This window comes from Apium graveolens, chromosome 11 (genome assembly GCF_009905375.1).
Source record: "Apium graveolens cultivar Ventura chromosome 11, ASM990537v1, whole genome shotgun sequence".
NCBI lineage: Eukaryota > Viridiplantae > Streptophyta > Magnoliopsida > Apiales > Apiaceae > Apium > Apium graveolens.
The window spans coordinates 155,924,095-155,934,973 of record NC_133657.1 but is presented as its reverse complement, the minus strand read 5'-3'; positions in this window follow the sequence as shown (position 1 = coordinate 155,934,973).

Genomic DNA, 10,879 nt, shown 5'->3' with positions numbered 1-10,879 from the left:
TGCATAGCTCATCATGGACCGAACTATGTCTAACAAGGTTTAATTTCTCCTTTCAAATACCAATCTGGAGGAGTCCACTGGGAGACTATAGCATTTACTTTGAGATAATCTAGAAACACTCCATTAAAGTATTCACCACCTCGATCTAATCGAAGAGTTATAATACTATGTTTGGTTGTTTCTCCACTTCATACTTATACTCTTTGAACTTTTCAAAGGCTTCAGACTTGTGTTTCATCAAACACATATCTGAATCTAGATCTATCATCTATGAAAGTAATGAAGTATGAAAATCCACCCATGGCTTACGTAGACGTTGGTCCACATACATCTGTGTGTACCATTCCTAGCAAATTTGCAGTCCTCTCTCCATGTCTACTAAATGGAGACTGCAGTGCCACTATAAAGTGAGATTTTCATCATCCCTTTTCTTTTATTAGTTTGTTCAATCTGAAGTAAATTATGTCACATATATACAGAGCATTATTTAAAGCACCATGTCCATAAAGAATATTATCTCTAAGAATAGAACATTCATTATTCTCAACAATAAATGAAAATCCAGCCAAGTCTAACATGGGAATAATATTCCTCACAAATGAGGGAACAAAATAACAGTTATTTAAAATAATAGTCTTGCCCGTAGGCATATGTAAATGAAATGATTCTATATATTCAGCTGCAACTCTTGCTCCATTTCCCATCAGTAGAATCACCTCCTCTTCCTCAAGAGTCCTACTTCTCCTTGGTCCCTGCAACAAATTGCAGATATGAGAACCACAGGCGGTATCTAATACCCAAGTAGAAATTTGATTTAATGACATATTCACTTCTATCATGAACATACCTGAATCAGAAGCGGTAGTCTCACTACCCTTCTTCTTCTTCAATTCTGCAAGGTAAACCTTGCAGTTCCTCTTCCAGTGCCCCATCTTGTTACAGTGAAGGCAAACAAATTTGCTCTTGGGGTCTTCAGCTTTTGGTGGAACCGGCTTTTCTTCACCTACTTTCTTCTTCTTGGAAGAGTTCCTCTTCCTTTTCTTAGAATTGGAACCTTCACCAATTAGAAGAACAGAACTCTTCTTAGGGGGAAAATTCGATTTCGCAGTCTTCAAAATGTTGTGGAGTTCAGGCAGGCTGACATCCAACTTATTCATGTGAAAGATCACAACAAACTGCGAGAACGAACTCGGAAGCGATTGCAAGACCAAGTCTTGGCTCAGCTCCCCATCCATGGCAAAACCAAGTTGTCCAAGACGTTCAATCAAATTGATCATCTTAAGTACATGGTCATTCATAGATGATCCCTCAGACATTCTAGAACCGAACAACTCCTTCGATATCTCATATCGAGCTGTCCTCCCTACCACATCATACAACTCTTGTAGATGCATGAGGATAGTGTGAGCATCCATATGCTCATGTTGCTTCTGTAGCTCAATGTTCATGGAAGCTAGCATGATGCATTGAGCAACATTTGCATCATCTATCCACTTACGATACACAACATGTTCATCATTATGTGCATCACAAGCAGGTTCAGTAGGCTTAGGTGAGTCAATCACGTATTCCAGCTTCTCAATCCTGAGAACAATTCTCAAGTTTCGAAGCCAGTCAGCATAATTAGGACCAGTCAATTTGTGAGCATCTAGTATGCTCCTGAGTGATAGTGCAGAAGACATAATGTACAAAGTAAATCTGTAAATGATAAACACATAACAACACTTAGCAAATATTCGATTTCATTTCAAAACACTATATGAATCGGGTCTTCATTCATAAGTGGCTCCCACTAGTTTATCTAATTTATTCAACCCCCTACATGAAAAATTAAGCATTCATAATGCTAGTGGGAATAGGGATCCTACATTCCATTACACAACCCCGGCTGTGGCACGAAACGCCATGTAATGTTCAATAGGCAGACAACTCTTGTCAATTACATCTAATGTTATTCCCTAATCAAACTTTAGCCTCTTAAATAATTGAGTCACGGCTGTGGCACGAGAAACTCAATATTCTAAGTCAAGTCTAACCCAACATTCCGTACAATTGAATCAGTCCCCAAAGGCCCACGGCTGTGGCACGTAACGACCTTTAGATTCTTATTCAATGTACACATCTCTATGTAATAGACAAGTATTTCTTATTTCAAAATCAAAGCCCTCGGCTGTGGCATGAAACGACAATGATTCAAAAATAAGAATTACTTTTCTATCATGTTGGAAGGCTATGACCGACACAAGCCCGTTGTGTCATTGGCCAATTACTACTTGATATTATTTAATTTTAGAGGGATTATATTACGTTATAATTATAATCATATTATAAAGAGATTCTTCCTTTTAAATTAAATATTTCAAATCAATAATCAATAATAATATGATTCCCAGATCGGGTGGAGCATTGTCAAGAGGCGTCACTTAATAACCCTTTCTTACAGATAGAAATTTGTTGTTGACAGAATCATCCTTTCTCTCATATCAAAAATTCATATTCAATTACGTGTTTCACAAACACCATAATCTCATGATTGTATTCATAATATTGTTATTAAGGTTATGAAACAATTTCACTATACTAGGTTGTCTAACAAACGCCTTATGTTCATTTAAGTTCACCTAAATCTATCATCGCATGATAAACTAAGCATATATCACATATATAAATATAAATAAACATCAAGGTAGGCATGTTACATCATCTAGCATATTGGTCTAAGCATTATACATCTCTATGTATCACATGAAGCATTTAAAAGCAGTTAAAATAGTTAAAAATAGCTTTAAAACACTTTCGGAAATATAAACAGTTCAAAACTTTTATATAAACTAAAATTCATCACTCCATTAGATCCGTCTCGGAAAAACGAATCCAACGGTATATTGCACGCCCAAAACGGAGTTACGAAACTCCCAGAAAAACAAATTTAATGTGGATAGTCGGGCTGTAACGCATTATAGGAACGCGTTACAAGCCCTGTAACGCATTCCGGTGATGCGTTACAACCCTTTTAAGCCATTAAAAGGTGTAACGCATTCCGTGAATGCGCCACAAGGTGTAACGCATTCCCGGAATGCGCGACACCCCCTTTTTTTTCTTTCCTGTAGCAGCCACCATCTTTTTCCTCGAACAGCGCGCCTGACAACTCTGAACGCCGTACCTGTTCTTTTCTTTGCTTCCGTGCATCACAGATTATGCAGACAACAACACATAATATATATATACAACATATTATATATATATCTATATTTTATTACGAATTTAAATAAAACAACTTCAAAAAATCATAATAAAAAATCCATACATCATAAAATTATGAAAAAAATACCCAAACGATCTACAACACTTGTAGAACCCAGATCAACATTCAAAATTATTCTGAGAAACGATTTCTCATCAGAAAAAATTAATCCATGATATAACTTGTAAAAATTATAACTAATTCATACAAGCACATAAAATTCTGAAATTTTTACCACAGATCTATATGCATACAACCTATGCTCTGATACCATTGTTGGATATTAATCGCAGCGGAGGCATGGTAAAACACTTTTACACACATAAAATCCAAATAAAAGTATATAAATCACGGTAAAAACGCAGGGATCGATTACTAACCTTTAATATGCGATCCAAAAGCAACGATCGGAGATCCTTAGCAGCTGCTCCTCAAACGTGAAGCACTCCACCGGTATCCACCAAGAAAACGACGATAAGGAGGAGGAGGAGGTGGAGAGAATTTGGTTTTCTAAAACTTTTGGGTTTTTGGGTTCGAATAAAAATAGGGTCTATAATAGTATATTTATAGGCAAAATTTTCAGCTGAAATTTTCCCATAAATATTATTATTATTATCCCATTTATTATTCTCATTAATAATTAAAACACCTTTTAATTATTAATCCTTTTTCTAAACACTTTAGAAATAATTCTCTCTCTTGATTTAATTTCCAAAATTAAATCCTTTAATTAATAATATTAAGAACTTTTCTTAATTAATTTATAATCAATTAAATCTCATTTAATTAATTATTAAATTTGCCAATTAATTATTTATTTCATAAATAAATAATTATCAACCATTATTAATTAATTCCTCCACCATTAAATCATTCTCTTTTTATGGTGTGACCCTATAGGTTCAATATTAAGCAGGTAGTAGAAATTTATAATAATAAAACTATTTTATCATTATTTATATAAATTCTCTAATTTATTAAATATGATTAATTAATTAATCATATTTATTCTACATCGTGAGGGATACTTCTCAGCATATCGCGACTATCCGGATAATATGAATTCACTGCTTAGAATACCAAGAACCTATTCAGTGAATAGTTACCGTACAATAAACTCCTTCTACCCTACAATGTCCCGATTAAATACAAGGCATGGATCTTATGTCAAGCCTATCTAATTTAATCACTTGCTTACCATTTACTATGCGTAGTTCTATGCAAATTAGAAACTCCTTTCTAATTTCATTCACTCTGGCCAGAGATTCCTGAACTAGCATAAGTGGATCAGCCTTGAACATTCGCTTCCTTCATTGGAAGGGGTAGATCCTTTATTGATCATACACTATCTTCGTGTACAAATTCCTATACCCAGTAGAGCCCTAATAATTGTCCCTGGAGACTAAGAACTAACCCAAAGCATAGTTCAGTGTACACAAGATGACTATGATGACCTCAAGTCTAAGGATACTTGTACAACTATCACTATGTGAACAACTGCTGACACGTGAGTGAACTCCATCAGTTGTTCAGCTGTGCGAGTCATGTTCAGTGAACTTATTCTATAATAAGCACCTACATACTAGCTATAGTGTCACCACACAAATGTCTATGAGAACAGACATCCTTCATAATGAAGCAAGCATAGTATGTACCGATCTTTGCGGATTATTAATTACCAGTTAGTAATCCTATGATCAGGAACTATTTAAGTTTAGAGTTATCATCTTTTAGGTCTCACTATTATGATCTCATCATAATCCATAAAAAGCTTTACTCTAAACTATGGTATATCTTATTTAAACACTTAAATAGATAGAGCCCGTAATAAAAACAAAACAAGTCTTTTATTAAAATCAATGAAATCAAAACAGATTACATAAAGAGTTATTCCTAAATCCTAATACATGATTGGACTTAGGACATATTCCTTTCAGCGACGTGATTTCCAGACAACGGCAATAGTAGATCTTGATTTCTCAGTGTCATTTGATCGTTTGGAGTTTTCCATTCGAGGATCGCCATCTTCTATCAGATTTGATTTACACCTTGTTCTTCCATCAGTATTAATGGTATTACCTTCTATTATGATAGTTGCGCCTTTCCAAGTTATTTAACGCTATTCTATCATCTCTTGATATGAGATGACCTATTTAAGAAACATCCATCTGCTTATTCTTATTTTACTAGACATCGGCTGTGAGTGTGTCCTTTCAATTTACCCTACACCTTGTTCTATACCACAGTTTAAAACCTGTTATATGAAATGATTGTATTTATGAGGATGGATTCGGGAACTGCAGTAAATGGTGAGTATTGAGATACAAATTAAGGTGAGAGGATTTTAGAAAGAAGATTCAATTGTTCCGGAGGATGGCTGTTATCAGGTTACAAGAAGCTATTAGTAATTAGGCCACTCATGACTAGCTTGTGGAATGGAGTAGATAAGTGTTGAAGAGAGAGAGTTAGAGGAGATGAGGGATCTGAAGATTTTTTTTGAAATTAGAAAATGGTGTTGTAATGATGTGATATATATTTTAACAAGATGATGTGACATTAGCTGACTTGTTGACTATTGGATAGTCTGTTCCACTTAATGATTGCAAAGTGGTTAACGGGAGTAATACCGGTATAGGAGCCTTAATGAAGACTTGGTAACTATTCCATAAAGAGTTATTCCTAAATCCCAATGAAGGAGAGAAGATAAATGGAAGTGAATGGACCTTTAAGTGATCGTTTCTTTAACTTGGTAACTGGTCACAAGAAGGACAACAATCAACTCATACAGTAAGGACAACCGGAGGTGTGATTTTCAAAATTTTCAAAATTTTTAACAAGTTTTCGAAAAAGATTTTTCCTTACAAAATTTCTAAAAGCCTTTTTAAATAAAATAAGTTTTAAACATCGGTTGTCAAGTTACTACTTGAGTTTCTTGTTTGATAAAAGACCAGGATTACCTGGAAGGATGCTGTTTCAGACTTAGTATTGCTAATTCGGAGAATGAGGCAACCTGCGATTATGAAGAAGTTGAATATTTCTAACAGTAAGGTGCAAGATTAACAACAGAACTAGCATACGGAGTAACTATTCATCCAATTATTGGGATTATCAGAGTTCAAAGAATTCATTGATTTAATGGAAGCCTGAGCATGACCGAAGAAGATTGGGAAGATTTCCAGACTTTTCTAAAAGAAGAATATTATTAATAAAAAGATCGCTATGTTGAATGATTCATGGTTATTCCAAATTAAAAAGAGGAAACTCAAGGTTATCTGATAAAAATGCCATTATGATCGAATTGTTAAAGTATTATACGTGTAGGTGTGACGTTACAGACGCGAGACTTAACAAGTAAGAATCTACCATAATGCTTAGTTGCGAAGGCATTTTAGCATACTTCTAAAGTTGTTATATGACACAATTGGGATATGATCGATCAAACTCGAAAGATGAATACAAGTAAAATGTGGATGGTGACCAATGGTATCATTCTTGTCCTCAACATTATAGTGTATATTCCTTTTTAATTCCTAAAAATGTATGAACTTCTTTTCTTAATAAATTCTTTCTGATGATATCAAAACGGAGGATTTTACATTCCTTTCAAATTTAATTGTTCCCCTCAAGTTTTGCTTTCTGATTGGGACAAACAGTGTTATGATGAGACAGTTTGTCTGAATGACGAAGAGTCGGGTGGGACGCCACCTAATCATGTGTTGTATGCCATGCGGTATGAAAGACTGGCCATCTTAAGTACCACTGTGGTTGTCTCATTCATATTCAAATCATTACTTCTTCTTTCTTTTCAACTCTAGTTTTTGTTAAATTGTGAATCCTTCTAGTTGCTTCGTTGTACTGTCGTTCTTTGCAAGAGTTTTTCAAACAGAAATCAACGTATTATGGACCAAGCGGGCAAAGTTCCATCTACCTCTCACGCATGGGAAGAAAACAAGGGCATATAGTGAGAATTGCAAATCACTGGCCCTAGCCAGGGATGCATTAAGAGTCAAGGGAATCTACTTCAATAAGGAATACGTCTCCGAGAATGAGAATTTGCGATTTTCCTGAGAAATATGTTATTTAGAATATGGATGTGATGACGTGGAAGATTATTGCGGATACCTTATGCGTTAAAGTATTGAAAGATGTGGGAGCAACTTAATCGTATATCTCTCAAGGTTTTATTGATAAGATGAATTATCCTGTCGAATCAATAAGTTTATGACTAAAGGACTAGCAAGTTAAGAACGTGCATTTATTGAATAAGTAAGTACCAATGGCGGAATCGATATTTCTGGAAATAAGTTGTGAAGAATTGATATCATTTGAGATAAGAGGATTTAACATTATTCTAAGGAGTGGATTAACTATTCAAGGGTGATGCCTAGGTAGACCGTCGTGATGAAAGATAGTTCTGAAGACGCCCAATAAGAAGATGAAGAAGTTTAAAGGACAAAGGAAAGTAAAGAACTTGTTAAGAACAATTTAAGATTACAATGACCAAAATATAAGTGCTATGGCGATTATAAATAAGAGTTAGGAGCAAACCGAACTTGAAGATTTTACATATGTTTCCATACGAGTTACCAATATTTCCTCTAGATAAAGAAAATGCGTTTATGATTAATTTAGCACCTGAAATGAAGCCAGTGTTCAAAGCCTCACACAGAATGGCACCAGATAAAATAAAGAAGTTACCAGAGAAAACGTAGGAGGTAATTAAAAAAAAAGGCAACTGGACCTAGCGTACCCCCTAAAGTGCACCGGCACGATGTGTTAATAAGAAAGATGGAAGTGTGAGATTATGTGTTAGCGAAAGCTCAACAAGTTTACTCTCAAGCGCAGATATATGTTACCTCGAACCAATGATTTGTTAATTAAATGAAGGAAGCAAAGTATTTTCAAAAGATTAATTTAAGACTGGGTATATTACCAAGTGAAGATTGAACTTATGGACATACTAAAGATAATTTTCAGAACTCGGTACTGTTGTTATAAAATTCTAGAAATGTTAGTTAATTGAACTGATATACCAGTGATATTTAAATTTGATGAGTAAAATCTTGAAGAAAGAATTTGGATAAGATGTACTTGTGTTACTTAAGAAGGACCATGCAACCTATACAATGATAGCTGAGGAGCCAAAGAAGAAAGAAGAGGTACGAAAAGTTTACCAGATGAAAACTTTAATGGCAGAAAGTATAATTCTTAGCATAGATAGTCAGTGAGGAGGAGACAAAAAGGGATTCAACATAAAAAAATTTAAGGATAGTATGAATGAAGAAAGATCAAAAACATCATCAAAAGTAAGAAGTTTTATTATTAGCCGGTTATTATCGGAAATTTGTTCAAAATTTCCTAAAAGTTGCAGTAAAGCAAGAAGTTTTTATAAAGTGGATAAGGGTGAAGAAAGTTTTGCGAAGTTAAATGAGAGAATGGTTACGACACCTGTTTTATCAATTGAAAAGTATTAAGGAGATTTGATAGTTTATAGTAATGCTTCTCATAAGGGAATCGAATGTGTGTCGATGCGGCACAATAAAGTATTGTATATGCATCCAGAAAACCGAAACCTTATGAGTAGAAGTATCCTACTCATAATTTGGGACTAGCAGTAATAATATTCATTTTGAGAGATTGGGAAATATGATATGTATGGAGAAAGATGTAAAATCTATACGGTCCATAAGAGTTTGACGTATGAACTCCGGAGGAAAAGCAAATGTAGTGGCACGAGATAAGTAAGAAAGAGAGAGGATGAACATAGAGACTGTACCAGAAGAATTATCTATGGAATTCTAGAAGTTGGAATTGGAAGTCAGGGTTCATGATCCAAAAGGAGTAAGAATGTATAGTATGACTTTTCAGTCGGAGTTGTTAGAGAAGATTAGGAAGTGTCAGGAAGAGGTAATGGATCAGGATATAAATCATTTGGTAGGTGAAGAATTGTGCACGCAAAAAGGATGATCAAGGTATTCTTAGGTTTTCTTCTAGAATTTGGATTCCACCAGTGACGGAATTGAAGAATGAAACTTTACAGATTGCTCATAATTCAAGGTATTCAATCCATTCAGAGAGTACCAAAATGTATAGAGATTTAAAGGAAAATTATTGGTGACCAGATATGAAGAGGGAAATTGCGGAATGGATTAGCAGATGTTATACATGTCAAAAAGTTAAAGTAGAGCATGAGAGACCAAGTGGGCTGCTACAGCCACTGGAGGTTTCAGAGTAGAAGTGGGAGCATATCGCCATGGATTTCATAGTTGGGTTACCAAGGACAAAAGCTAATCATGATGCCATTTGGGTTATAGTGGATAGACTTACCAAGTCAGCTCATTTTCTGTCTATAAATGGACGATTTTTACTGGACAAGTCAGTTCATATGTACTTAAAAGAAATTGTAGTTCGTCATGGAGTTCCTGTGTCCAACGTATCCGATCGAGATCCAAGATTTAATTCAAGATTTTGGAGGAGTTTTCAAGAATGTTTGGGAATGAAACTGAATATGAGTATGGCTTACCATCCACAGACGGACGACCAGAGTGAAAGAACGATCCAGACAATTGAAGACATGTTACGTGTTCGTGCTATTAATTTCAAAGGAAGTTGGAACAAGCATTTACCTCCGATAGAATTTGCTTATAACAACAGTTATCACGCCATTATTGGGATGCCACCCTACGAAGCCCTTTATGGACGCAAATGTAGATCTCCAGTGTATTGGGATGAAGTAGGAGGACGCAAAATACTTGGACCTGAATTAGTGCAGCAGATAAAGGAAGTTGTTAAAGTTATCCAGAAAAGATTGATAGAAGCACAAGATCGTCAAATGAAGTATGCAGATCAATCAAGGAAAAATATGGAATTCGAAGAAGGGAATTTGATATTACTAAAAGTATCACCGTGGAAGGGATTAACGAGATTTGGAAAGAAAGGAAAACTGAGCCCAAGATATGTCGGACCTTTTGAGATTTTAAAGCGTGTTGGCAAAATAGCTTACGAGTTGACATTACCTCCGCACATGGAGCGCATTCACAATGTTTTTCACGTATCGATGTTTAGGAAGTATAATCCAGACTCCAAGCATGTAATAGAGTAGGAGCCAATAGAGCTTCAGGCAGAGAATCCGATAGAGATTCTAGAAAAAAGAGAGAAATTATTGAGAAATAAAGTGGTAAAATTAGTAAGAGTATTGTGGAGAAACCCAAAGGTTGAAGAGTCAACCTGGGAGTTAGAAAAAGATATGAGAGAAAAGTACCCTCATTGGTATTCTTAGAAATTCTGAGGACAGAATCCTTTGAAGGGGGGAAGAATGTAATATCCGGGATATATCATGTAATTATTTTTGGCTATTAAATAATTATTATATGTGTTCCGTATTTATTCTGTAAATTATTTGTTAAGTGTTAAATGTGTTTGGATGTTTAAAAATAATATTAATTGAGTTTTTTAATTTTTATATATCCAAAATAAAATATAAATAATTGTCATATCTTCCTATTTATTTTTATGCAAATTTATGAATTTATAGGAATCATATGAATTTTATAAAATCTTTTTCCGGGTATTTAAAACCTATTTTATAAAAACGGGAACCAACCGACATCATCCGTTGTTACGCTTTTAGAACCC